We start from the raw sequence: 18,484 nt of genomic DNA on the forward strand, positions 1-18,484 counted from the left end.
GCGCTAGCGACACTCCACGTGTCGCAAGATTAAGAAAGGAAGTTGTAACGTTAAAGGGCAACACGTGAGGTGGCACGTGATGCGGCCCCACTTGCCATGTGGACCGAGAGCACGACCACTTAGTCTCTTCGCTGCGAACGAGTTCACAGCTCGAGACTAGGGGGCCTTGTGATCCGGTCGGTCATCGGTAGTCGATGACGTCAGCAGCAGATAACCACATGGACCACTAGCAGGGTGACACGTGCATTGGGTGGCAGAGAAATCATGGAGGAGATCCCCCGGTATGGAGATCGGTGGTCAGTAACCGAGTGGCCACCGACAGATCAGTTCCAAGATAAACGGGGGACACGAATACAGACACACTTTTTTTTACACACATTATTTTCTAGTGATTCTGTGATCTAACTTGAGCGTCGGAGTGCAAACGGCCGCTAGAGGCGCTGTCTGTGTGTTTGCAGGTTGCATTCGGAGTTCCCAGAGGAGGAGGTTCTAAGAGTATTCTTGCAGATAGCACAGTTGCCATAGGCGGGTCAAGAAATCGACAAGGCAATTCCTCCACGCTCAAGTTGTCGGCAGGATCAGTTTTTCTTCCTCTTCCTGGCCTAGACAGTCAAACCATGCGTTCACCTTTTTTGTGCTTTTTTTTTTGCTGACCTCTAAATAAATATCTTAAAGTACCTACAAAAACGATCGTGAAATAGTTTTGTGTAACAAGTTATCGCGTTCGAGGTCCAACCATTTTGAAACTGAAGCCCACCTGCAAGCCCATATAGGTATTGATCGCGCTACGCTTGACAGGTGCGATCATACCAGCACTAATGCACCAGATCCCATCAGAACTCCGCAGTGAAGCATTCTTGGGCGAGAGTAGTACTAGGATGGGTGACCTCCTGGGAAGTCCTCGTGTTGCACTTCTTTTCGTATTTCTTTTTTGTGTTCTGTTTTTCTTCCTTTTCCTGGCCAAGACAGTCAAACAATGAGTTCACCTTTTTTGTGCTTTTTTTTTTGCTGACCTCTAAATAAAAATCTTAAAGTAGCTACAAAAACGATCGTGAAATAATGTTGTGTAGCGAGTTATCGCATTCGAGGTCCAACCATTTTGAAACTGAAGCCCACCTACAAACCCATATAGCTATTCATCGCGACACGCTTGACAGGTGCGATCATACCAGCACTAGTGCACCGGATCCCATCAGAACTCCGCAGTGAAGCGTGCTTAGGCGAGAGTAGTACTAGGATGGGTGACCTCCTGGGAAGTCCTCGTGTTGCATTTCACATCAGGGTACTGAACTTCCCTGATGTGGCCTGCAGCAAGGAGTTTCTGTGTCTCGACCCTAATCGCCTGCCTCCTCTCTTCGTTGAATTTTCTTCTTCTTTGTCGTACTGGTCTCACCAAGTTGTCCATCGCCAGATGATGGCACAAGAAGTCAGGATCGATCCCGGGCATGTCCGAAGCGGACCATGCAAACGCATCTAGATGCCGTTCAATCACCTTGGCGATCTGGTCCTGGAGCTCAACCTCCAGGGATCTTCCCAGCTTGAAGATTTTTCCCCCGATCTCTCTCTCGAGCCACTGCTTGACGGGTTTGGGTCTGGTTTCTCTGGCGATCACCGCCCTGGCGATTCCCAGTTCTCTCGCTTCCTCAGGGCGATTCCTGGCCTCTTCCTCCTCTAGACCAACGTTCCCCTCCCCCAGCTCAGCATCCACCATCTCCACGTCTCTTCCGGCGGTCTCTTCTATTACCGTCGATCTGGGCTTCACACCGGGAGGCGGGGTGGTCGTTACGTAACTCACCGATCTCTTGTTTTTCAGGCTATTCTCATAGCACTTTTTTGCTTCTTTCTGATCGGATTTGATGGTGATCACCACCCCCTCCATAGACGGCAACTTCACCTTCATGTGCCGGGTCGACGGTATGGCACCTATCCTGTTGAGCGTGGGCCTTCCCAACAGGATGTTGTATGCTGAAGGAGCGTTTACAACAAGATATTTGATTTTTTCCGTTCTTGAACCCGCCACATCTGTAAACGTTGTCCTCAATTCTATGTACCCCCTGACCTCCACCTAGTCACCAGCGAAACCATACAAGCACCCTCCATAGGGCCTCAGCTGGTCAAGGGGCAGCTCCAGCTGCGTGAAAGTCGGCCAAAACATCACGTCTGACGAGCTTCCTTGGTCCACCAGCACCCTGTGGACCTTTCTTCCTGCTGTTATCAACGAAATTACTATGGGATCGTTGTCATGAGGCACAACATCCCTGAGATCTTGCTTGGTGAATGTAATATCCACTTCCGGCGAGTGGTCTTCAAACATATCCACCGTCATCACAAACCTCGCGTACCTCTTCCTCTGTGATGCGGTGCATCCACCTCCTGAGAAACCCCCTGCAATGGTGTGGATTTCTCCGTGCGTAGGCATCTCGTGCTGCTGAGCCTCAGCACCTGCTGGTTGGGAGCTCGACGCGCCCCCCGTCCTTCTATCCAGCAAATAGTCATTTAGGAACCCGCTCTTTACCAGATCGTCGAGCTGGTATCCTAAAGCTAAACACGAATCCACGGTGTGGCCAAAGCCTTGGTGAAACTCACACCAGGCGTCTGGCTTTGGTCCCAGCACCTTGTCGCCCACCTTTTCTGGCGCCTTCAACCTAGCAGATATATTGGGAATGGCGATTAGGTCCGCCAATCCCATGACAAACTTGTGCTTAGGCGGGCGATTGTATTCCCGGCGTGCTGGTTGCTGGCGTCCTTGGCCCCTACCCTTGTTCTTCCTTGGATCATAAGGATGGCGAGTCCTCTGATCCCTTCTGGCCGCCGCTGTCTCCAGCACCCTTTGTGGCTGGATCCTGGTCTGGGCGCGTGGCCTAGCGGGAGCCACGCTTCCTCTCTTCTCGGCGACTTCGCTCTCGTCGGCGGTGTGGGCCACCGCAAGTCGCCTAACCTCAGCAAACGTGGCGGGGTGAGCCCTGATCAATGCCTCACAGAATGGTCCCGGCAGCACGCCCTTCTTAAATGCGTAGACCAGCATTTCTTCATCTTTGGCCGGCGATCTGACCATCTGTGCCCCAAAGCGATTTAGGTAGTCCCTGAGGGACTCTCCCTGATATTGCCTTATATCAAACAAATCATAAGACACCTTGGGCGGTGCCTTATTCACGATGTACTGCTCGACGAAAATCTTCGAGAACTGTTTGAAATTGGTAATGTGACCGTTAGGCAGGCTCACAAACCATTCCAGCGCCGTTCCCTGGAGTGTGCTCACGAACATCTTGCAGTACACGGCGTCTGATCCCCCTGACAACATCATCTGCGTATGGAACGTGGTGAGATGAGCCTCAGGATCCTCCACGTCGGTGAAAACAGCCTTAACAAGAACCACACTCGCAGGAATAGGCGTGTCAGTAATCGTCTGAGCGAAAGGCATAGGAAAAACACGAGGTGGCGACGACGGCGCAACCTCTTCAGCAACAGAACGCCCTTGCTGCTCCTGAAGAGCTTGACGCAGCTCCTCCGTCACCTTGCTAAGCTCATCATTCCTGGCGCGAGAGGCGGCCAGGTCCTCATGCATTCTCGCCTGTTCTATGTGCGAGGCTTCCACACTTGCCTACAACGAACGCATCATCTCTGCCATCTGCGCCATGGTCATGGCGGCGGCGCCTTCAGCAGCGACGGGCGCAACTGGACTTGAACGACTGCTTCTCATTTTTCTCATGAAACTTGGCGAATCACAGAATGCAGCGAACAACACTTACTTCAGCTACGATTGATTCAGGGATCAATCGGTCAGAACCTCGCAAAACTTCGCAAAAAAAAAACTCAAGAACACCGCGAATCCTCCAAAGAAACCTGCAACTCCACCACAAACCACCGCTTCTCCTACGGATAACACAACGAGCCAAAGAACTCAAACTTCACCGAACAAATCTCGTGTAAACAGCAGAAAACCTCACTTCACCGAACAAAAACCCGAACGAACGGTGGAAAACGCGAAATCACCGAACAAATCTCAAACGAACAGCGAACAGTGGTTGCACCAGCACACAACCACGCAGAAAACTACGAAAACCTCCAAGAACTCACGCTGTGGATGGGAACAGGTTTTACACGGCCCCACGGTGGGCGCCTGATGATCCTGCCTGTTGACCAGAACGTTGGAACTTGCCTCGTCAAACTTGGATCGACGTATGCACCGCTTCAACCTCCATCCTCCGCCAAGATCCACCTCAAGAACCTGCAAAAGAACAGAGCGGCGCCGCTGCGGCCGATCGCACTCCAACGCCCAAGTCAGTGACCGAACCACCAAATACTAAGAGCAATAACACTCAAGAACTCTCAAGGAACCGTGCAATGTTCTCTCTCACAGTATGCTCAAGAACTCGCGAGCGTCAAGAGCATAATCTGAACGTGTGTACCTCGAAAGTTCGTTGGGAAACCCTTAAATACCTGGCCACTTTCTCTCTCCTGGCAGTTACGCAGCTGGACACGTGGCTCGCATCCAGTCGTACACGTGCCATCATCTGGAGCCTCCTTGACTTGGGCGCTGCTTCTGACTCTCTTTTGGCTAAGTTACTTATGCATGGTACTGCCCAGTGCATAGCTAACTTGGGAGTGCGATCTCTACTGGAACTGGCGAGTTAGGGTGCCTTCGTACACCTTCCCTGTGGTCTCGCCGGCCGCCTTCATAATCTGCATCACCTTCATCTCTGGCGATGTGCTTGCTCTGGCAATCTCCAATCACTAGGTCGCCTGAGTTTACATATGGCGACTTCATCTTTAACCCGGTGATCGCCGATTCTGGTATGTTGGAGATCGGAACACGCCAACTTAATAACTGGCGACTTCACGAGCCCCTCGACTTCCTTCCCTTCTGCCAACCTGGCCCCTTGTCAACACGCCTATACTTTAGCTGGATGCCACGTCATCACTTCCGATTACCAGGGCGGTACAGTATTGATCGCGCAACGCTTGACAGGTGCGATCATACTAGCAGTAATGCACTGGATCCCATCAGAACTCCGCAGACAAGTGTGCTTGTGCGAGACTAGTACTAGGATGGGTGACCTCCTGGGAAGTCCTCGTGTTGCACTTCTTTTTGTATTTCTTTTTTGTGTTCTGTTTTTCTTCCTCTTCATGGCCTAGACTGTCAAACCATGAGTTCCCCTTTTTTGTGCTTTTTTTTTTTGCTGACCTCTAAATAAAAATCTTAAAGTACCTACAAAAACGATCGTGAAATAGTGTTGTGTAGCGAGTTATCGCGTTCGAGGTCCAACCATTTTGAAACTGAAGCCCACCTGCAAACCCATATAGGTATTGATCGCGCAACGCTTGACAGGTGCGATCATATCAGCAGTAATGCACCGGATCCCATCAGAACTCTGCAGTGAAGCGTGGTTGGGCGAGAGTAGTACCAGGATGGGTGACCTCCTGGGAAGTCCTCGTGTTGCACTTCTTTTTGTATTTCTCTTTTGTGTTATGTTTTTCTTCCTCTTCCTGGCATATACAGTCAAACCATGAGTTCACCTTTTTTGTGCTTTTTTTTTTGCTGACCTCTAAATAAAAATATTAAAGTACCTACAAAAACGATCGTGAAATAGTGTTGTGTAGCGGGTTATCGCTTTCGAGGTCCAACCATTTTGAAACTGAAGCCCACCTGCAATCCCATATATGTATTGATCGCGCTACGCTTGACAGGTGCGATCATACCAGCACTAATGCACCGGATCCCATCAGAACTCCGCAGTCAAGCGTGCTTGGGCGAGAGTAGTAGTAGTAGGATGGGTGATCTCCTGGGAAGTCCTCGTGCTGCACTTCTTTTTGTATTTCTTTATTGTATTCTGTTTTTCTTCCTCTTCCTGGCCTAAACCGTCAAACCATGAGTTCACCTTTTTTGTGCTTTTTTTTTGTTGACCTATAAATAAAAATTTTAAAGTACCTACAAAAAAGATCGTGAAATAGTGTTGTGTAGCGAGTTATCGCGTTCGAGGTCCAACCATTTTGAAAATGAAGCCCACCTGCAAACCCATATAGGTATTGATCGCGCTACGCTTGACAGGGACGATCATACCAACACTAATACACCGGATCCCATCAGAACTCCGCAGTTAAGCTTGCTCGGGCGAGACTAGTACTAGGATGGGTGACCTCCTGGGAAGTCCTCGTGTTGCACTTCTTTTTGTATTTCTTTTATGTGTTCTGTTTTTCTTCCTCTTCCTGGCCTAGACAGTCAAACCATGAGTTCACCTTTTTTGTCCTTTTTTTTGCTGACCTCTAAATAAAAATCTTAAAGTACCTACAAATACGATCGCGAAATAGTGTTGTGTAGCGAGTTATCGCGTTCGAGGTCCAACCATTTTGAAACTGAAGCCCACCTGCAAACCCATATAGGTATTGATCGCGCAAGGCTTGACAGGTGCGATCATACCAGATCTATTGCTCTAAATCCCATCAAAACTCCGCAGCTAAGGGTGCTCGAGCGAGAGTAGTAGTAGGATGGGTGACCTCCTGGGAAGTCCTCGTGTTGCACTTCTTTTTGTATTTCTTTTTTGTGTTCTGTTTTTCTTTCTCTTCCTGGCCTGGACAGTCAAACCATGAGTTCACCTTTTTTGTGCTTTTTTTTTTTGCTGACCTCTAAATAAAAATCTTAAAGTACCTACAAAAACGATCGTGAAATAGTGTTGTGTAGCGAGTTATCGTGTTCGAGGTCCAACCAATTTGAAACTGAAGCCCACCTGCAAACCCATATAGGTATTGATCGCACTACCCTTGACAGGTGCGATCAAATCATCAGTAATGCACCGGATCCCATCAGAACTCTGCAGCTAAGTGTGCTTGGGCGAGAGTAGTACTAGGATGCGTGACCTCCTGGGAAGTCCTCGTGTTGCACTTCTTTTTGTATTTCTTTTTTGTATTCTGTTTTTCTTCCTCTTCCTGGCCTAAACCGTCAAACCATGAGTTCACCTTTTTTTTGCTTTATTTTTGTTGACCTATAAATAAAAATCTTAAAGTACCTACAAAAAAGATCGTGAAATAGTGTTGTGTAGCGAGTTATCGCGTTCGAGGTCCAACCATTTTGAAACTGAAGCCCACCTGCAAACCCACATATGTATTGATCGCGCAACGCTTGACAGGTGCGATCATACCAGCACTAATGCACCGGATCCCATCAGAACTCTGCAGTGAAGAGTGGTTGGGCGAGAGTAGTACTAGAATGGGTGACCTCCTTGGAAGTCCTCGTGTTGCACTTCTTTTTGTATTTCTTTTTTCTGTTCTGTTTTTCCTCCTGTTCCTGGCCTAGACAGTGAAACCATGAGTTCACCTTTTTTGTGCTTTTTTTTTGCTGACCTCTAAATAAAAATCTTAAAGTACCTACAAAAACGATCACGAAATAGTGTTGTGTAACGAGTTATCGCGTTCGAGGTCCAACCATTTTGAAACTGAAGCCCACCTGCAAACCCATATAGGTATTGATCGCACAAGTCTTGACAGGTGCGATCATACCAGAACTAATGCTCCAGATCCCATCAGAACTCCGCAGCTAAGGGTGCTCGGGCGAGAGTAGTAGTAGGATGGGTGACCTCCTGGGAAGTCCTCGTGTTGCACTTCTTTTTGTATTTCTTTTTTGTGTTCTGTCTTTCTTTCTCTTCCTGGCCTGGACAGTTAAACCATGAGTTCACCTTTTTTGTGCTTTTTTTTTTGCTGACCTCTAAATAAAAATCTTAAAGTACCTACAAAAACGATCGTGAAATAGTGTTGTGTAGCGAGTTATCGCGTTCGAGGTCCAACAATTTTGAAAATGAAGCCCACCTGCAAACCCATATAGGTATTGATCGCGCTACGCTTGACAGGGGCGATCATACCAGCACTAATACACCGGATCCCATCAGAACTCCGCAGTTCAGCTTGCTCGGGCGAGAGTAGTACTAGGATTGGTGACCTCCAGGGAAGTCCTCGTGTTGCACTTCTTTTTGTATTTCTTTTATGTGTTCTGTTTTTCTTCCTCTTCCTGGCCTAGACAGTCAAACCATGAGTTCACCTTTTTTGTCCTTTTTTTTTGCTGACCTCTACATAAAAATCTTAAAGTACCTACAAATACGATCGCGAAATAGTGTAGTGTAGCGAGTTATCGCGTTCGAGGTCCAACCATTTTGAAACTGAAGCCCACCTGCAAACCCATATAGGTATTGATCGCGCAAGGCTTGACAGGTGCAATCATACCAGAACTAATGCTCCAGATCCCATCAGAACTCCGCAGCTAAGGGTGCTCGGGCGAGAGTAGTAGTAGGATGGGTGACCTCCTGTGAAGTCCTCGTGTTGCACTTCTTTTTGTATTTCTTTTTTGTGTTCTGTTTTTCTTTCTCTTCCTGGCCTGGACTGTCAAACCATGAGTTCACATTTTTTGTGCTTTTTTTTTTGCTGACCTCTAAATAAAAATCTTAAAGTACCTACAAAAACGATCGTGAAATAGTGTTCTGTAGCGAGTTATCGCGTTCGAGGTCCAACCAATTTGAAACTGAAGCCCATCTGCAAACCCATATAGGTATTGATCGCACTACCCTTGACAGGTGCGATCAAATCATCACTAATGCACCGGATCCCATCAGAACTCTGCAGCTAAGCGTGCTTGGGCGAGAGTAGTACTAGGATACGTGACCTCCTGGGAAGTCCTCGTGTTGCACTTCTTTTTGTATTTCTTTTTTGTGTTATGTTTTTCTTCCTCTTCCTGGCCTATACAGTCAAACCATGAGTTCACCTTTTTTGTTCTTTTTTTTTTTCTGACCTCTAAATAAAAATCTTAAAGTACCTACAAAAACGATCGTGAAATAGTGTTGTGTAGCGAGTTATCGCGTTCGAGGTCCAACCATTTTGAAACTGAAGCCCACCTGCAAACCCATATAGGTATTGATCGCGCAACGCTTGACAGGTGCGATCATACAAACACTATTGCAACGGATCCCATCAGAACTCTGCAGTTAAGGGTGCTCGGTCGAGAGTAGTACTAGGATGGGTGACCTCCTGGGAAGTCCTCGTGTTTCACTTCTTTTAGTATTTCTTTTTTCTATTCTGTTTTTCCTCCTGTTCCTGGCCTAGACAGTGAAACCATGAGTTCACCTTTTTTGTGCTTTTTTTTTGCTGACCTCTAAATAAAAATCTTAAAGTACCTACAAAAACGATCGTGAAATAGTGTTGTGTAGCGAGTTATCGCGTTTGAGGTCCAACTCTTTTGACACTGAAGCCCACCTGCAAACCCATATAGGTATTGATCCCGCAACGCTTGACAGGTGCGATCATACCAGCACTAATGCACCCGATCCCATCAGAACTCCGCAGTGAAGGGTGCTCGGGCGAGAGTAGTACTAGGATGCGTGACCTCCTGGGAAGTCCTTGTGGTGCACTTCTTTTTGTATTTCTTTTCTGTGTTTCGTTTCTCTTCCTCTTCCTGGCCTAGACAATCAAACCATGAGTTCACCTTTTTTGTGCTTTTTTTTTGTTGACCTATAAATAAAAATCTTAAAGTACCTACAAAAAAGATCGTGAAATAGTGTTGTGTAGCGAGTTATCGCGTTCGAGGTCCAACCATTTTGAAACTGAAGCCCACCTGCAAACCCATATAGGTATTGATCGCACTACGCTTGACAGGTGCGATCAAATCATCACTAATACACCGGATCCCATCAGAACTCTGCAGCTAAGCGTGCTTGGGCGAGAGTAGTACTAGGATGGGTGACCTCCTGGGAAGTCCTCGTGTTGCACTTCTTTTTGTATTTCTTTTTTGTGTTATGTTTTTCTTCCTCTTCCTGGCCTAGACAGTCAAACCAAGAGTTCACCTTTTTTGTGCTTTTTTTTTTGCTGACCTCTAAATAAAAATCTTAAAGTACCTACAAAAACGATCGTGGAATAGTGTTGTGTAGCGATTTATCGCGTTCAAGGTCCAACCATTTTGAAACTGAAGCCCACCTGCAAACCCATATAGGTATTGATCGCACTACGCTTGACAGGTGCGATCAAATCATCCCTAATGCACCGGATCCAATCAGAACTCTGCAGCTAAGCGTGCTTGGGCAAGAGTAGTACTAGGATGGGTGACCTCCTGGGAAATCCTTGTGTTGCACTTCTTTTTGTATTTCTTTTTTGTGTTATGTTTTTCTTCCTCTTCCTGGCCTAGACTGTCAAACCATGAGTTCACCTTTTTTGTGCTATTTTTTTGGCTGACCTATAAATAAAAATCTTAAAGTACCTACAAAAACGATCGCGAATTAGTGTTGTGTAGCGAGTTATCGCGTTCGAGGTCCAACCATTTTGAAACTGAAGCCCACCTGCAAATCCATATAGGTATTGATCGTGCAATGCTTGACAGGTGCGATCATACCAGCACTAATGCACCGGATCCCATCAGAACTCTGCAGTTAAGGGTCCTCGGGAGAGAGTAGTACTAGAATGGGTGATCTCCTGGGAAGTCCTCGTGTTGCACTTCTTTTTGTATTTCTTTTTTGTGTTCTGTTTTTCCTCCTCTTCCTGGCCTAGACAGTCAAACCATGAGTTCACCTCTTTTGTGCTGACTTCTAAATAAAAATCTTAAAGTACCTGTAAAAACGATCGTGAAATAGTGTTGTGTAGCGAGTTATCGCGTTCGAGGTCCAACCATTTTGAAACTGAAGCCCACCTGCAAACCCATATAGGTATTGATCGCGCTACGCTTGAGAGTTGCGATCATACCAGCACTAATGCACCGGATCCTATCAGAACTCCGCAGTCAAGAGTTCTTGGGCGAGAGTAGTACTAGGATGGGTGACCTCCTGGGAAGTCCTCGTGTTGCACTTCTTTTTGTATTACTTTTTTGTGTTCTGTTTTTCTTCCTCTTCCTACCCTAGACAGTCAAACCATGAGTTCACCTTTTTTGTGCTTTTTTTTTCCTGACCTCTAAATAAAAATCTTAAAGTACCTACCAAAACGATCGTGAAATAGAGTTGTGTAGCGAGTTATCGCGTTCGAGGTCCAACCATTTTGAAACTGAAGCCCACCTGCAAACCCATATAGGTATTGATCGCACTACGCTTGACAGGTGCGATCAAATCATCACTAATGCACCGGATCCCATCAGAACGCTGTAGCTAAGCGTGCTTGGGCGAGAGTAGTACTAGGATGGGTGACCTCCTGCGAAGTCCTCGTGTTGCACTTCTTTTTGTATTTTTTTTTGTGTTATGTTTTTCTTCCTCTTCCTGGCCTAGACAGTTAAACCAAGAGTTCACCTTTTTTGTGCTTTTTTTTGCTGACCTCTAAATAAAAATCTTAAAGTACTTACAAAAACGATCGTGAAATACTGTTGTGTCGCGAGTTATCGCGTCTGAGGTCCAACCATTTTGAAACTGAAGCCCACCTGCAAACCCATATAGGTATTGATCGCGCAACGCTTGACAGGTGCGATCATACCAGCACTAATGCACCGGATCCCATCAGAACTCTACAGTTAAGGGTGCTCGGGCGAGAGTAGTACTAGGATGGGTGATCTACTGGAGAGTCCTCTTGTTGCACTTCTTTTAGTATTTTTTTTTGTGTTCTGTTTTTCTTCCTCTTCCTGGCCTAGACAGTCAAACCATAAGTTCACCTTTTTTTTGCTTTTTTTTTGCTGACCTCTAAATAAAAATCTTAAAGTACCTACAAAAACGATCGTGAAATAGTGTTGTGTATCAAGTTATCGCGTTCGAGGTCCAACCATTTTGAAACTGAAGCCCACCTGCAAACCCATACAGGTATTGATCGCGCTACGCTTGACAGGTGCGATCATACCAACACTAATGCACCGGATCCTATCAGAACTCCGCAGACAAGCGTTCTTCGGCGAGATTAGTACTAGGATGGGTGATCTCCTGGGAAGTCCTCGTGTTGCACTTCTCTTTTGTGTTCTGCGTTTCTTCCTCTTCCTGGCCTAGACAGTCAAACCATGATTTCACCTTTTTTGTGCTTTTTTTTTTGCTAACCTCTACATAAAAATCTTAAAGTACCTACAAAAATGATCGTGAAATAGTGTTGGGTAGCGAGTTATCGCGTTCGAGGCCAACCATTTTGAAACTGAAGCCCACCTGCAAACCCATATAGGTATTGATCGCGTTACGCTTGACAGGTGCGATCATACCAGCACTAATACACCGGATCCCATCAAAACTCCGCAGTTAAGCTTGCTCGAGCGAGACTAGTACTAGGATGGGTGACCTCCTGGGAAGTCCTCTTGTTGCACTTCTTTTTGTATTTCTTTTTTGTGATCTGTTTTTCTTCCTCTTCCTGGCCTAGACAGTCAAACGATGAGTTCACCTTTTTTTTGCTTTTTTTTTGCTGACCTCTAAATAAAAATCTAAAAGTACCTACAAAAACGATCGTGAATTAGTGTTGTGTAGCGAGTTATCGTGTTCGAGGTCCAACCATTTTGAAACTGAAGCCCACCTGCAAACCCATATAGGTATTGATCGCGCTACGCTTGACAAGTGCGATCATACCAGCACTAATGCACCGGATCCCATCAGAACTCCGCAGTGAAACTCGCTTGGGCGAGAGTAGTACTAGGATGGGTGACCTCCTGGGAAGTCCTCGTGGTGCACTTCTTTTTGTATTTCTTTTTTGTGTTCTGTTTTTCTTTCTTATCCTGGCCTAGTCAGTCAAACCATGAGTTCACCTTTTTTCTGCTTTTTTTTTGCTGACCTCCAAATAAAAATCTTAAAGTACCTACAAAAACAATCGTGAAATAGTGTTGTGAAGCGAGTTATCGCGTTCGAGGTCCAACCATTTTGAAACTGAAGCCCACCTGCAAACCCATATAGGTATTGATCGCACTACACTTGACAGGTGCGATCATACCAGCACTAATGCATCGGATCCCATCAGAACTCCGCAATTAAGCTTGCTCGGGCGAGACTAGTACTAGGATGGGTGACCTCCTGGGAAGTCCTCGTGTTGCACTTCTTTTTGTATTTCTTTTTTGTGTTCTGCTTTTCTTCCTCTTCCTGACCTAGACAGTCAAACCATGAGTTCACCTTTTTTGTGCTTTTTTTTTTGCTTACCTCTAAATAAAAATCTTAAAGTACCTACAAAAACGATCGTGAAATAGTGTTGTATAGCGAGTTATCGCGTTCGAGGTCCAACCATTTTGAAACTGAAGCCCACCTGCAAACCCATATAGGTATTGATCGCGCAACGCTTGACAGGTGCGATCATACCAGCACTAATGCACCGGATCCCATCAGAACTCCGCAGTTAAGGGTGCTTGGGCGAGAGTAGTACTAGGATGGGTGACCTCCTGGGAAGTCCTCGTGTTGCACTTCTTTTTGTATTTCTTTTTTGTGTTCTGTTTTTCTTCCTCTTTCTGGCCTAGACAGTCAAACCATGAGTTCACCTTTTTTGTGCTTTTTTTTTTTGCTGACCTCTAAATAAAAATCTTAAAGTACCTACAAAAACATCCGTGAAATAGTGTTGTGTAGCGAGTTATCGCGTTCGAGGTCCAACAATTTTGAGACTGAAGCCCTCCTGCAAACCCATATAGGTATTGATCGCACTACGCTTGATATGTGCGATCAAACCAGCACTAATGCACCGGATCCCATCAAAACTCTGCAGTCAAGCGTGCTTGGGCGAGAGTAGTACTAGGATGGGTGACCTCCTGGGAAGTCCTAGTGTTGTGTAACAAGTTATCGCGTTCGAGGTACAACCATTTTGAAACTGAAGCCCACCTGCAAACCCATATAGGTATTGATCGCGCTACGCTTGAGAGTTGCGATCATACCAGCACTAATGCACCGGATCCTATCAGAACTCCGCAGTCAAGAGTTCTTGGGCGAGAGTAGTACTAGGATGGGTGACCTCCTGGGAAGTCCTCGTGTTGCACATCTTTTTGTATTTCTTTTTTGTGTTCTGTTTTTCTTCCTCTTTCTGGCCTAGACAGTCAAACCATGAGTTCACCTTTTTTGTGCTTTTTTTTTTTGCTGACCTCTAAATAAAAATCTTAAAGTACCTACAAAAACATCCGTGAAATAGTGTTGTGTAGCGAGTTATCGCGTTCGAGGTCCAACAATTTTGAGACTGAAGCCCTCCTGCAAACCCATATAGGTATTGATCGCACTACGCTTGATATGTGCGATCAAACCAGCACTAATGCACCGGATCCCATCAAAACTCTGCAGTCAAGCGTGCTTGGGCGAGAGTAGTACTAGGATGGGTGACTTCCTGGGAAGTCCTAGTGTTGTGTAACAAGTTATCGCGTTCGAGGTACAACCATTTTGAAACTGAAGCCCACCTGCAAACCCATATAGGTATTGATCGCGCTACGCTTGACAGGTGCGATCATACTAGCACTAATGCACCGGATCCCATCAGAACTCCGCAGTTAAGCGTGCTTCGGGGAGAGTAGTACTAGGATTGGTGACCTCCTTGTAAGTCCTCGTGTTGCACTCCTTTTTGTATTTCTTTTTTGTGTTCTGTTTTTCTTCCTCTTCCTGGCCTAGACTTTCAAACAATTCGTTCACCTTTTTTGTGCTTTTTTTTTTTGCTGAGCTCTAAATAAAAATCTTAAAGTAATTACAAAAACGATCGTGAAATAGTGTTGTGTAGCGAGTAATCGCGTTCGAGGTCCGAACATTTTGAAACTGAGGCCCACCTGCAAACCCATACAGATATTGATCGCGCAACGCTTGACAGGGGCGATCATACCAGGACTAATGCACCGGATCCCATCAAAACTCTGCAGGCAAGCGTGCTTGGGCGAGAGTAATACTAGGATGGGTGACCTCCTAGGAAGTCCTCGTGTTGCACTTCTTTTGGTATTTCTTTTTTGTGTTCTGTTTATCTTCCTCTTCCTGGCCTAGACAGTCGAACCATGAGTTCACCTTTTTTATGCTTTTTTTTTATGACCTCTAAATAAAAATCTTAAAGTACCTACAAAAACGATCGTGAAATAGTGTTGTGTAGCGAGTTATCGCGTACGAGGTCCAACCATTTTGAAACTGAAGCCCACCTGCAAACCCATATAGGTATTGATCGCACTACGCTTGACAGGTGCGATCAAACCAGCACTAATGCACCGGATCGCATCAGAACTCTGCAGTTAAGCGTGCTTGGCCGAGAGTAGTACTAGGATGGGTGACCTCCTGGGAAGTCCTCGTGTTGCACTTCTTTTTGTATATCTTTTTAGTGTTCTGTTTTTCTTCCTCTTCCTGGCCTAGACAGTCAAACCATGAGTTCACCTTTTTTGTGCTTTTTTTTTTGCCGACCTTTAAATAAAAATCTTAAAGTACCTACAAACACAATCGTAAAATAGTGTTGTGTAGCAAGTTATCGCGTTTGAAGGTCCAACCATTTTGAAACTGAAGCCCACTTGCAAACCCATATAAGTATTGATCGCGCAACGCTTGACAGGTGCGATCATACCAGCACTAATGGACCGGATCCCATCAGAACTCCGCAGTCAAGGGTGCTTGGGCGAGAGTAGTACTAGGATGGGTGACGTCCTGGGAAGTCCTCGTGTTGCACTTCTTATTGTATTTCTTTTTTGTGTTTTGTTTTTCTTCCTCTTCCTGGCCTAGACAGTCAAACCATGAGTTCACCTTTTTTGTGCTTTTTTTTGTGCTGACCTCTAAATAAAAATCTTAAAGTACCTACAAAAACGATCGTGAAATAGTGTTGCGTAGCGAGTTATCGCGTTCGAGGTCCAACCATTTTGAAACTGATGCCCACCTGCAAACCCATATAGGTATTGATCGCGCTACGCTTGACAGGTGCGATCATAACAACACTAATGCACCGGATCCCATCAGAACTTTGCAGTCAAGCGTGCTTGGGCGAGAGTAGTACTAGGATGGGTGACCTCCTAGGAAGTCCTCGTGTTGCACTTGTTTTTGTATTTCTTTATTGTGTTATGTTTTTCTTCCTCTTCCTGGCCTAGACAGTCAAACCATGAGTTCACCTTTTTTGTGCTTTTTTTTTTGCTGACCTGTAAATAAAAATCTTAAAGTACCTACAAAAACGATCGTGAAATAATGTTGTGTAACGAGTTTTCGCGTTCGAGGTCCAACCATTTTGAAACTGAAGCCCACCTGCAAACCCATATAGGTATTGATCGCGCTTCGCTTGACAGGTGCGATCATACAAGCACTAATGCACCGGATCCCATCAGAACTCCGCAGTGAAGCGTGCTTGGGCGAGATTAGTACTAGGATGGGTGACCTCCTGGGAATTCCTCGTGTTGCACTTCTTTTTGTATTTCTTTATTGTGTTCTGTTTTTTTTCCTCTTCCTGGCCTAGACAGTCAAACCATGAGTTCACCTCTTTTGTGCTTTTTTTTGCTGACCTCTAAATAAAAATCTTAAAGTACCTACAAAAACGATCGTGAAATAATGTTGTGTAGTGAGTTATCGCGTTGGAGGTCCAACCATTTTGAAACTGAAGCCCACCTGCAAACCCATATAGGTATTGATCGCGCTACGCTTGACAGGTGCGATCATACCAGCACTAATGCACCAGATCCCATCAGAACTTTGCAGTCAAGCGTGCTGGGGCGAGTGTAGTACTAGGATGGGTGACCTCCTTGTAAGTCGTCGTGTTGCACTTCTTTTTGTATTTCTTTTTTGTGTTTTGTTTTTCTTCCTCTTCCTGGCCTAGACAGTCATACCATGAGTTCACCTTTTTTGTGTTTTTTTTTTGCTGACCTCTAAATAAAAATCTTCAAGTACCTACAAAAACGATCTTGAAATAGTGTTGTGTAGCGAGTTATCGCTTTCGAGGTCCAACCATTTTGAAACTGAAGTCCACCTGCAAAGCCATATAGGTATTTGTACCGACCTGGAAGTCGGGAGTTATGACGTGGCGTCGAGCTATTATATAGGAGTGTTGGATGGGACACCTGGTTGGCAGGAGGGAAGGAAGTCGGGGGGTTCGTGTAGTCGCCAGTTATTAAGTTGGCGTGCTCCGATCTCCAGCATACCTAAACCGGCGGTCACCGGGTTTAAGATGAAGTCGCCAGATGGGAACCCAGGCGACCAAGTGATTAGAAATCGCCGAAACAAGGACATCGCCGAAGATGAAGGCAGATAGACGCTTCCCAGCTGCCCAGAGGATGAGGTCGGGGGACAGCTTACTTGAACATGTACGGTGAAGCAGGTAGGGCAGATCATGAAGGCGGCCGGCGAGACCACAGGGAAGGTGTGTACGAAGGCACTCGAACTCGCCACCCAGAAGAGATCACGCTCCAGGGCAACTATGCACTGAGTTGTATCATGCATAAGTAACTTCGTACACACCGGATGTCAGGGCAAACCTGAAGAGTAAGAAATAGCGCCCAAGTCAAGGATGCTCCGGATGATGGCACATGTACAGCTGGATGCGAGCCACGTGTCCAGATGTGTAACTGCCAGGAGAGAGAAAGGGCCCAGGTATATGACAAGTGTCTAAAATATAGGCACTTATGAGGATTTATTGCTAATTTACATATAAAATAATCCCTAATTTATGAATTTATACCTTTTTACATTTTTTATGATCTTTATTTGAATAAGAGTATTTTATTCCCAAATTTGGTGTTAATTGCAGATTTCTAAGGAAGATTGGAGATTTGGATTAAAGATGAATGATTTGAGCTAAAAAGATAAAGATAGAAGGTCCCAGAATGGAAAAGATGCAAAGAAAGATTGGGCCTTTTTTTATGTTTTATCATTTAGCCCATTAGCGCGACACAATAAACAATCTAACCCTAGAAAACTAGGATAAATAGAGGGCTAGAGGCTCAACCTTAGGGTGCCAGATTGAGAGGAAAACACCATAGAGTGAATTGTAACCCAATTGGGAGAATGGAAGGTGATAGAAGTATGCGTGGCTAATTCTACCCTTTGGGATTGGGAGTAATCTGCTCAAACTCTTATGTATTGAGGTGATATTTTATATATTAATATTCTGTTCTTGATTGATTATTGGTATTGTTGTTTTACTTTTAATTCTTCGTGACAAATTGAGAATCTTAAATCTGACCGGGAGGTATTTTTAGGGTTCGGACCTAAACAACAATAGTTAACATATTTGAGTGCTAGGAATAGACTTGAAATGTTAATTGCTATTAAACGTCTGAGCTTCGTTCTAAGTTGTTCTTATAAGTATGCGAGGGATCGATAGTTAGGGAACATTCTTAAGGATTTTATATGCGAGGAATCGATATAAATGATTTTTATACGGGAATCAATTTCAATTAAAGAACTTAATATTAACATGCTAATCAAAATACATGAGTGAGAGAGATGAAACTTAATCCCAATTTTTCCAATTGAAGCAACTAATTCTTTGTTTGTTTTCTTATTGATCAGTGCCAACATAATCACTTCACACTCTTTTTTATTGTTCCGTTGTTATATTTAGCGAATATTGTACTCGATGATTCACTGTTCTTTGTGGGATCGATATCCGTCCTTAGGGACAATTATTACTTCTGACAAAGGCGATGCACTTGCCGTAAAAAGTCATC

The 18,484-nt window shown here is 45.2% G+C and overlaps 31 non-coding genes and 5 pseudogenes across 31 annotated transcripts; all 36 read left to right on the forward strand.

Annotated features, from left to right (window-relative positions):
• Positions 1-796: 796 nt before the first annotated feature.
• LOC137819939 (5S ribosomal RNA) lies at positions 797-915 on the forward strand. The gene has a single exon (XR_011082498.1). It is a non-coding gene; the product is annotated as a 5S ribosomal RNA (ribosomal RNA).
• Positions 916-1,155: 240 nt separating this feature from the next.
• On the forward strand, positions 1,156-1,274 carry LOC137819905 (5S ribosomal RNA). The gene has a single exon (XR_011082482.1). It is a non-coding gene; the product is annotated as a 5S ribosomal RNA (ribosomal RNA).
• A 3,693-nt stretch (positions 1,275-4,967) lies between these two features.
• LOC137819821 (5S ribosomal RNA) lies at positions 4,968-5,086 on the forward strand. The gene has a single exon (XR_011082434.1). It is a non-coding gene; the product is annotated as a 5S ribosomal RNA (ribosomal RNA).
• A 241-nt stretch (positions 5,087-5,327) lies between these two features.
• On the forward strand, positions 5,328-5,446 carry LOC137819784 (5S ribosomal RNA). Its single transcript, XR_011082398.1, has one exon. It is a non-coding gene; the product is annotated as a 5S ribosomal RNA (ribosomal RNA).
• A 240-nt stretch (positions 5,447-5,686) lies between these two features.
• On the forward strand, positions 5,687-5,808 carry LOC137819780 (5S ribosomal RNA). Its single transcript, XR_011082394.1, has one exon. It is a non-coding gene; the product is annotated as a 5S ribosomal RNA (ribosomal RNA).
• A 239-nt stretch (positions 5,809-6,047) lies between these two features.
• Positions 6,048-6,166, forward strand: LOC137819792 (5S ribosomal RNA). Its single transcript, XR_011082405.1, has one exon. It is a non-coding gene; the product is annotated as a 5S ribosomal RNA (ribosomal RNA).
• A 238-nt stretch (positions 6,167-6,404) lies between these two features.
• Positions 6,405-6,523, forward strand: LOC137819876 (5S ribosomal RNA; annotated as a pseudogene).
• Positions 6,524-6,764: 241 nt separating this feature from the next.
• LOC137819855 (5S ribosomal RNA) lies at positions 6,765-6,883 on the forward strand. Its single transcript, XR_011082466.1, has one exon. It is a non-coding gene; the product is annotated as a 5S ribosomal RNA (ribosomal RNA).
• Positions 6,884-7,122: 239 nt separating this feature from the next.
• Positions 7,123-7,241, forward strand: LOC137819955 (5S ribosomal RNA). Its single transcript, XR_011082513.1, has one exon. It is a non-coding gene; the product is annotated as a 5S ribosomal RNA (ribosomal RNA).
• A 239-nt stretch (positions 7,242-7,480) lies between these two features.
• LOC137819951 (5S ribosomal RNA) lies at positions 7,481-7,599 on the forward strand. Its single transcript, XR_011082510.1, has one exon. It is a non-coding gene; the product is annotated as a 5S ribosomal RNA (ribosomal RNA).
• A 240-nt stretch (positions 7,600-7,839) lies between these two features.
• On the forward strand, positions 7,840-7,958 carry LOC137819805 (5S ribosomal RNA). The gene has a single exon (XR_011082418.1). It is a non-coding gene; the product is annotated as a 5S ribosomal RNA (ribosomal RNA).
• A 239-nt stretch (positions 7,959-8,197) lies between these two features.
• On the forward strand, positions 8,198-8,316 carry LOC137819970 (5S ribosomal RNA). The gene has a single exon (XR_011082527.1). It is a non-coding gene; the product is annotated as a 5S ribosomal RNA (ribosomal RNA).
• A 240-nt stretch (positions 8,317-8,556) lies between these two features.
• On the forward strand, positions 8,557-8,675 carry LOC137819833 (5S ribosomal RNA). Its single transcript, XR_011082445.1, has one exon. It is a non-coding gene; the product is annotated as a 5S ribosomal RNA (ribosomal RNA).
• Positions 8,676-8,915: 240 nt separating this feature from the next.
• Positions 8,916-9,034, forward strand: LOC137819865 (5S ribosomal RNA; annotated as a pseudogene).
• A 239-nt stretch (positions 9,035-9,273) lies between these two features.
• On the forward strand, positions 9,274-9,392 carry LOC137819791 (5S ribosomal RNA). Its single transcript, XR_011082404.1, has one exon. It is a non-coding gene; the product is annotated as a 5S ribosomal RNA (ribosomal RNA).
• A 239-nt stretch (positions 9,393-9,631) lies between these two features.
• LOC137819957 (5S ribosomal RNA) lies at positions 9,632-9,750 on the forward strand. Its single transcript, XR_011082515.1, has one exon. It is a non-coding gene; the product is annotated as a 5S ribosomal RNA (ribosomal RNA).
• Positions 9,751-9,990: 240 nt separating this feature from the next.
• Positions 9,991-10,109, forward strand: LOC137819839 (5S ribosomal RNA). Its single transcript, XR_011082451.1, has one exon. It is a non-coding gene; the product is annotated as a 5S ribosomal RNA (ribosomal RNA).
• Positions 10,110-10,349: 240 nt separating this feature from the next.
• On the forward strand, positions 10,350-10,468 carry LOC137819789 (5S ribosomal RNA). Its single transcript, XR_011082402.1, has one exon. It is a non-coding gene; the product is annotated as a 5S ribosomal RNA (ribosomal RNA).
• A 228-nt stretch (positions 10,469-10,696) lies between these two features.
• LOC137819938 (5S ribosomal RNA) lies at positions 10,697-10,815 on the forward strand. Its single transcript, XR_011082497.1, has one exon. It is a non-coding gene; the product is annotated as a 5S ribosomal RNA (ribosomal RNA).
• Positions 10,816-11,054: 239 nt separating this feature from the next.
• On the forward strand, positions 11,055-11,173 carry LOC137819808 (5S ribosomal RNA). The gene has a single exon (XR_011082421.1). It is a non-coding gene; the product is annotated as a 5S ribosomal RNA (ribosomal RNA).
• Positions 11,174-11,410: 237 nt separating this feature from the next.
• On the forward strand, positions 11,411-11,529 carry LOC137819854 (5S ribosomal RNA). The gene has a single exon (XR_011082465.1). It is a non-coding gene; the product is annotated as a 5S ribosomal RNA (ribosomal RNA).
• Positions 11,530-11,767: 238 nt separating this feature from the next.
• On the forward strand, positions 11,768-11,886 carry LOC137819860 (5S ribosomal RNA; annotated as a pseudogene).
• A 227-nt stretch (positions 11,887-12,113) lies between these two features.
• LOC137819816 (5S ribosomal RNA) lies at positions 12,114-12,232 on the forward strand. The gene has a single exon (XR_011082429.1). It is a non-coding gene; the product is annotated as a 5S ribosomal RNA (ribosomal RNA).
• A 239-nt stretch (positions 12,233-12,471) lies between these two features.
• Positions 12,472-12,590, forward strand: LOC137819948 (5S ribosomal RNA). Its single transcript, XR_011082507.1, has one exon. It is a non-coding gene; the product is annotated as a 5S ribosomal RNA (ribosomal RNA).
• A 239-nt stretch (positions 12,591-12,829) lies between these two features.
• On the forward strand, positions 12,830-12,948 carry LOC137819956 (5S ribosomal RNA). The gene has a single exon (XR_011082514.1). It is a non-coding gene; the product is annotated as a 5S ribosomal RNA (ribosomal RNA).
• Positions 12,949-13,188: 240 nt separating this feature from the next.
• Positions 13,189-13,307, forward strand: LOC137819828 (5S ribosomal RNA). Its single transcript, XR_011082441.1, has one exon. It is a non-coding gene; the product is annotated as a 5S ribosomal RNA (ribosomal RNA).
• A 241-nt stretch (positions 13,308-13,548) lies between these two features.
• LOC137819832 (5S ribosomal RNA) lies at positions 13,549-13,667 on the forward strand. Its single transcript, XR_011082444.1, has one exon. It is a non-coding gene; the product is annotated as a 5S ribosomal RNA (ribosomal RNA).
• Positions 13,668-13,751: 84 nt separating this feature from the next.
• On the forward strand, positions 13,752-13,870 carry LOC137819954 (5S ribosomal RNA). Its single transcript, XR_011082512.1, has one exon. It is a non-coding gene; the product is annotated as a 5S ribosomal RNA (ribosomal RNA).
• A 241-nt stretch (positions 13,871-14,111) lies between these two features.
• Positions 14,112-14,230, forward strand: LOC137819858 (5S ribosomal RNA; annotated as a pseudogene).
• An 84-nt stretch (positions 14,231-14,314) lies between these two features.
• On the forward strand, positions 14,315-14,433 carry LOC137819861 (5S ribosomal RNA; annotated as a pseudogene).
• Positions 14,434-14,674: 241 nt separating this feature from the next.
• Positions 14,675-14,793, forward strand: LOC137819853 (5S ribosomal RNA). Its single transcript, XR_011082464.1, has one exon. It is a non-coding gene; the product is annotated as a 5S ribosomal RNA (ribosomal RNA).
• A 238-nt stretch (positions 14,794-15,031) lies between these two features.
• On the forward strand, positions 15,032-15,150 carry LOC137819944 (5S ribosomal RNA). The gene has a single exon (XR_011082503.1). It is a non-coding gene; the product is annotated as a 5S ribosomal RNA (ribosomal RNA).
• A 241-nt stretch (positions 15,151-15,391) lies between these two features.
• LOC137819946 (5S ribosomal RNA) lies at positions 15,392-15,510 on the forward strand. Its single transcript, XR_011082505.1, has one exon. It is a non-coding gene; the product is annotated as a 5S ribosomal RNA (ribosomal RNA).
• A 240-nt stretch (positions 15,511-15,750) lies between these two features.
• Positions 15,751-15,869, forward strand: LOC137819818 (5S ribosomal RNA). Its single transcript, XR_011082431.1, has one exon. It is a non-coding gene; the product is annotated as a 5S ribosomal RNA (ribosomal RNA).
• A 240-nt stretch (positions 15,870-16,109) lies between these two features.
• LOC137819875 (5S ribosomal RNA) lies at positions 16,110-16,228 on the forward strand. Its single transcript, XR_011082468.1, has one exon. It is a non-coding gene; the product is annotated as a 5S ribosomal RNA (ribosomal RNA).
• A 238-nt stretch (positions 16,229-16,466) lies between these two features.
• Positions 16,467-16,585, forward strand: LOC137819823 (5S ribosomal RNA). The gene has a single exon (XR_011082436.1). It is a non-coding gene; the product is annotated as a 5S ribosomal RNA (ribosomal RNA).
• Positions 16,586-18,484: the final 1,899 nt, after the last annotated feature.

The sequence above is a fragment of the Phaseolus vulgaris genome, chromosome 10 (assembly GCF_000499845.2).
Source record: "Phaseolus vulgaris cultivar G19833 chromosome 10, P. vulgaris v2.0, whole genome shotgun sequence".
NCBI lineage: Eukaryota > Viridiplantae > Streptophyta > Magnoliopsida > Fabales > Fabaceae > Phaseolus > Phaseolus vulgaris.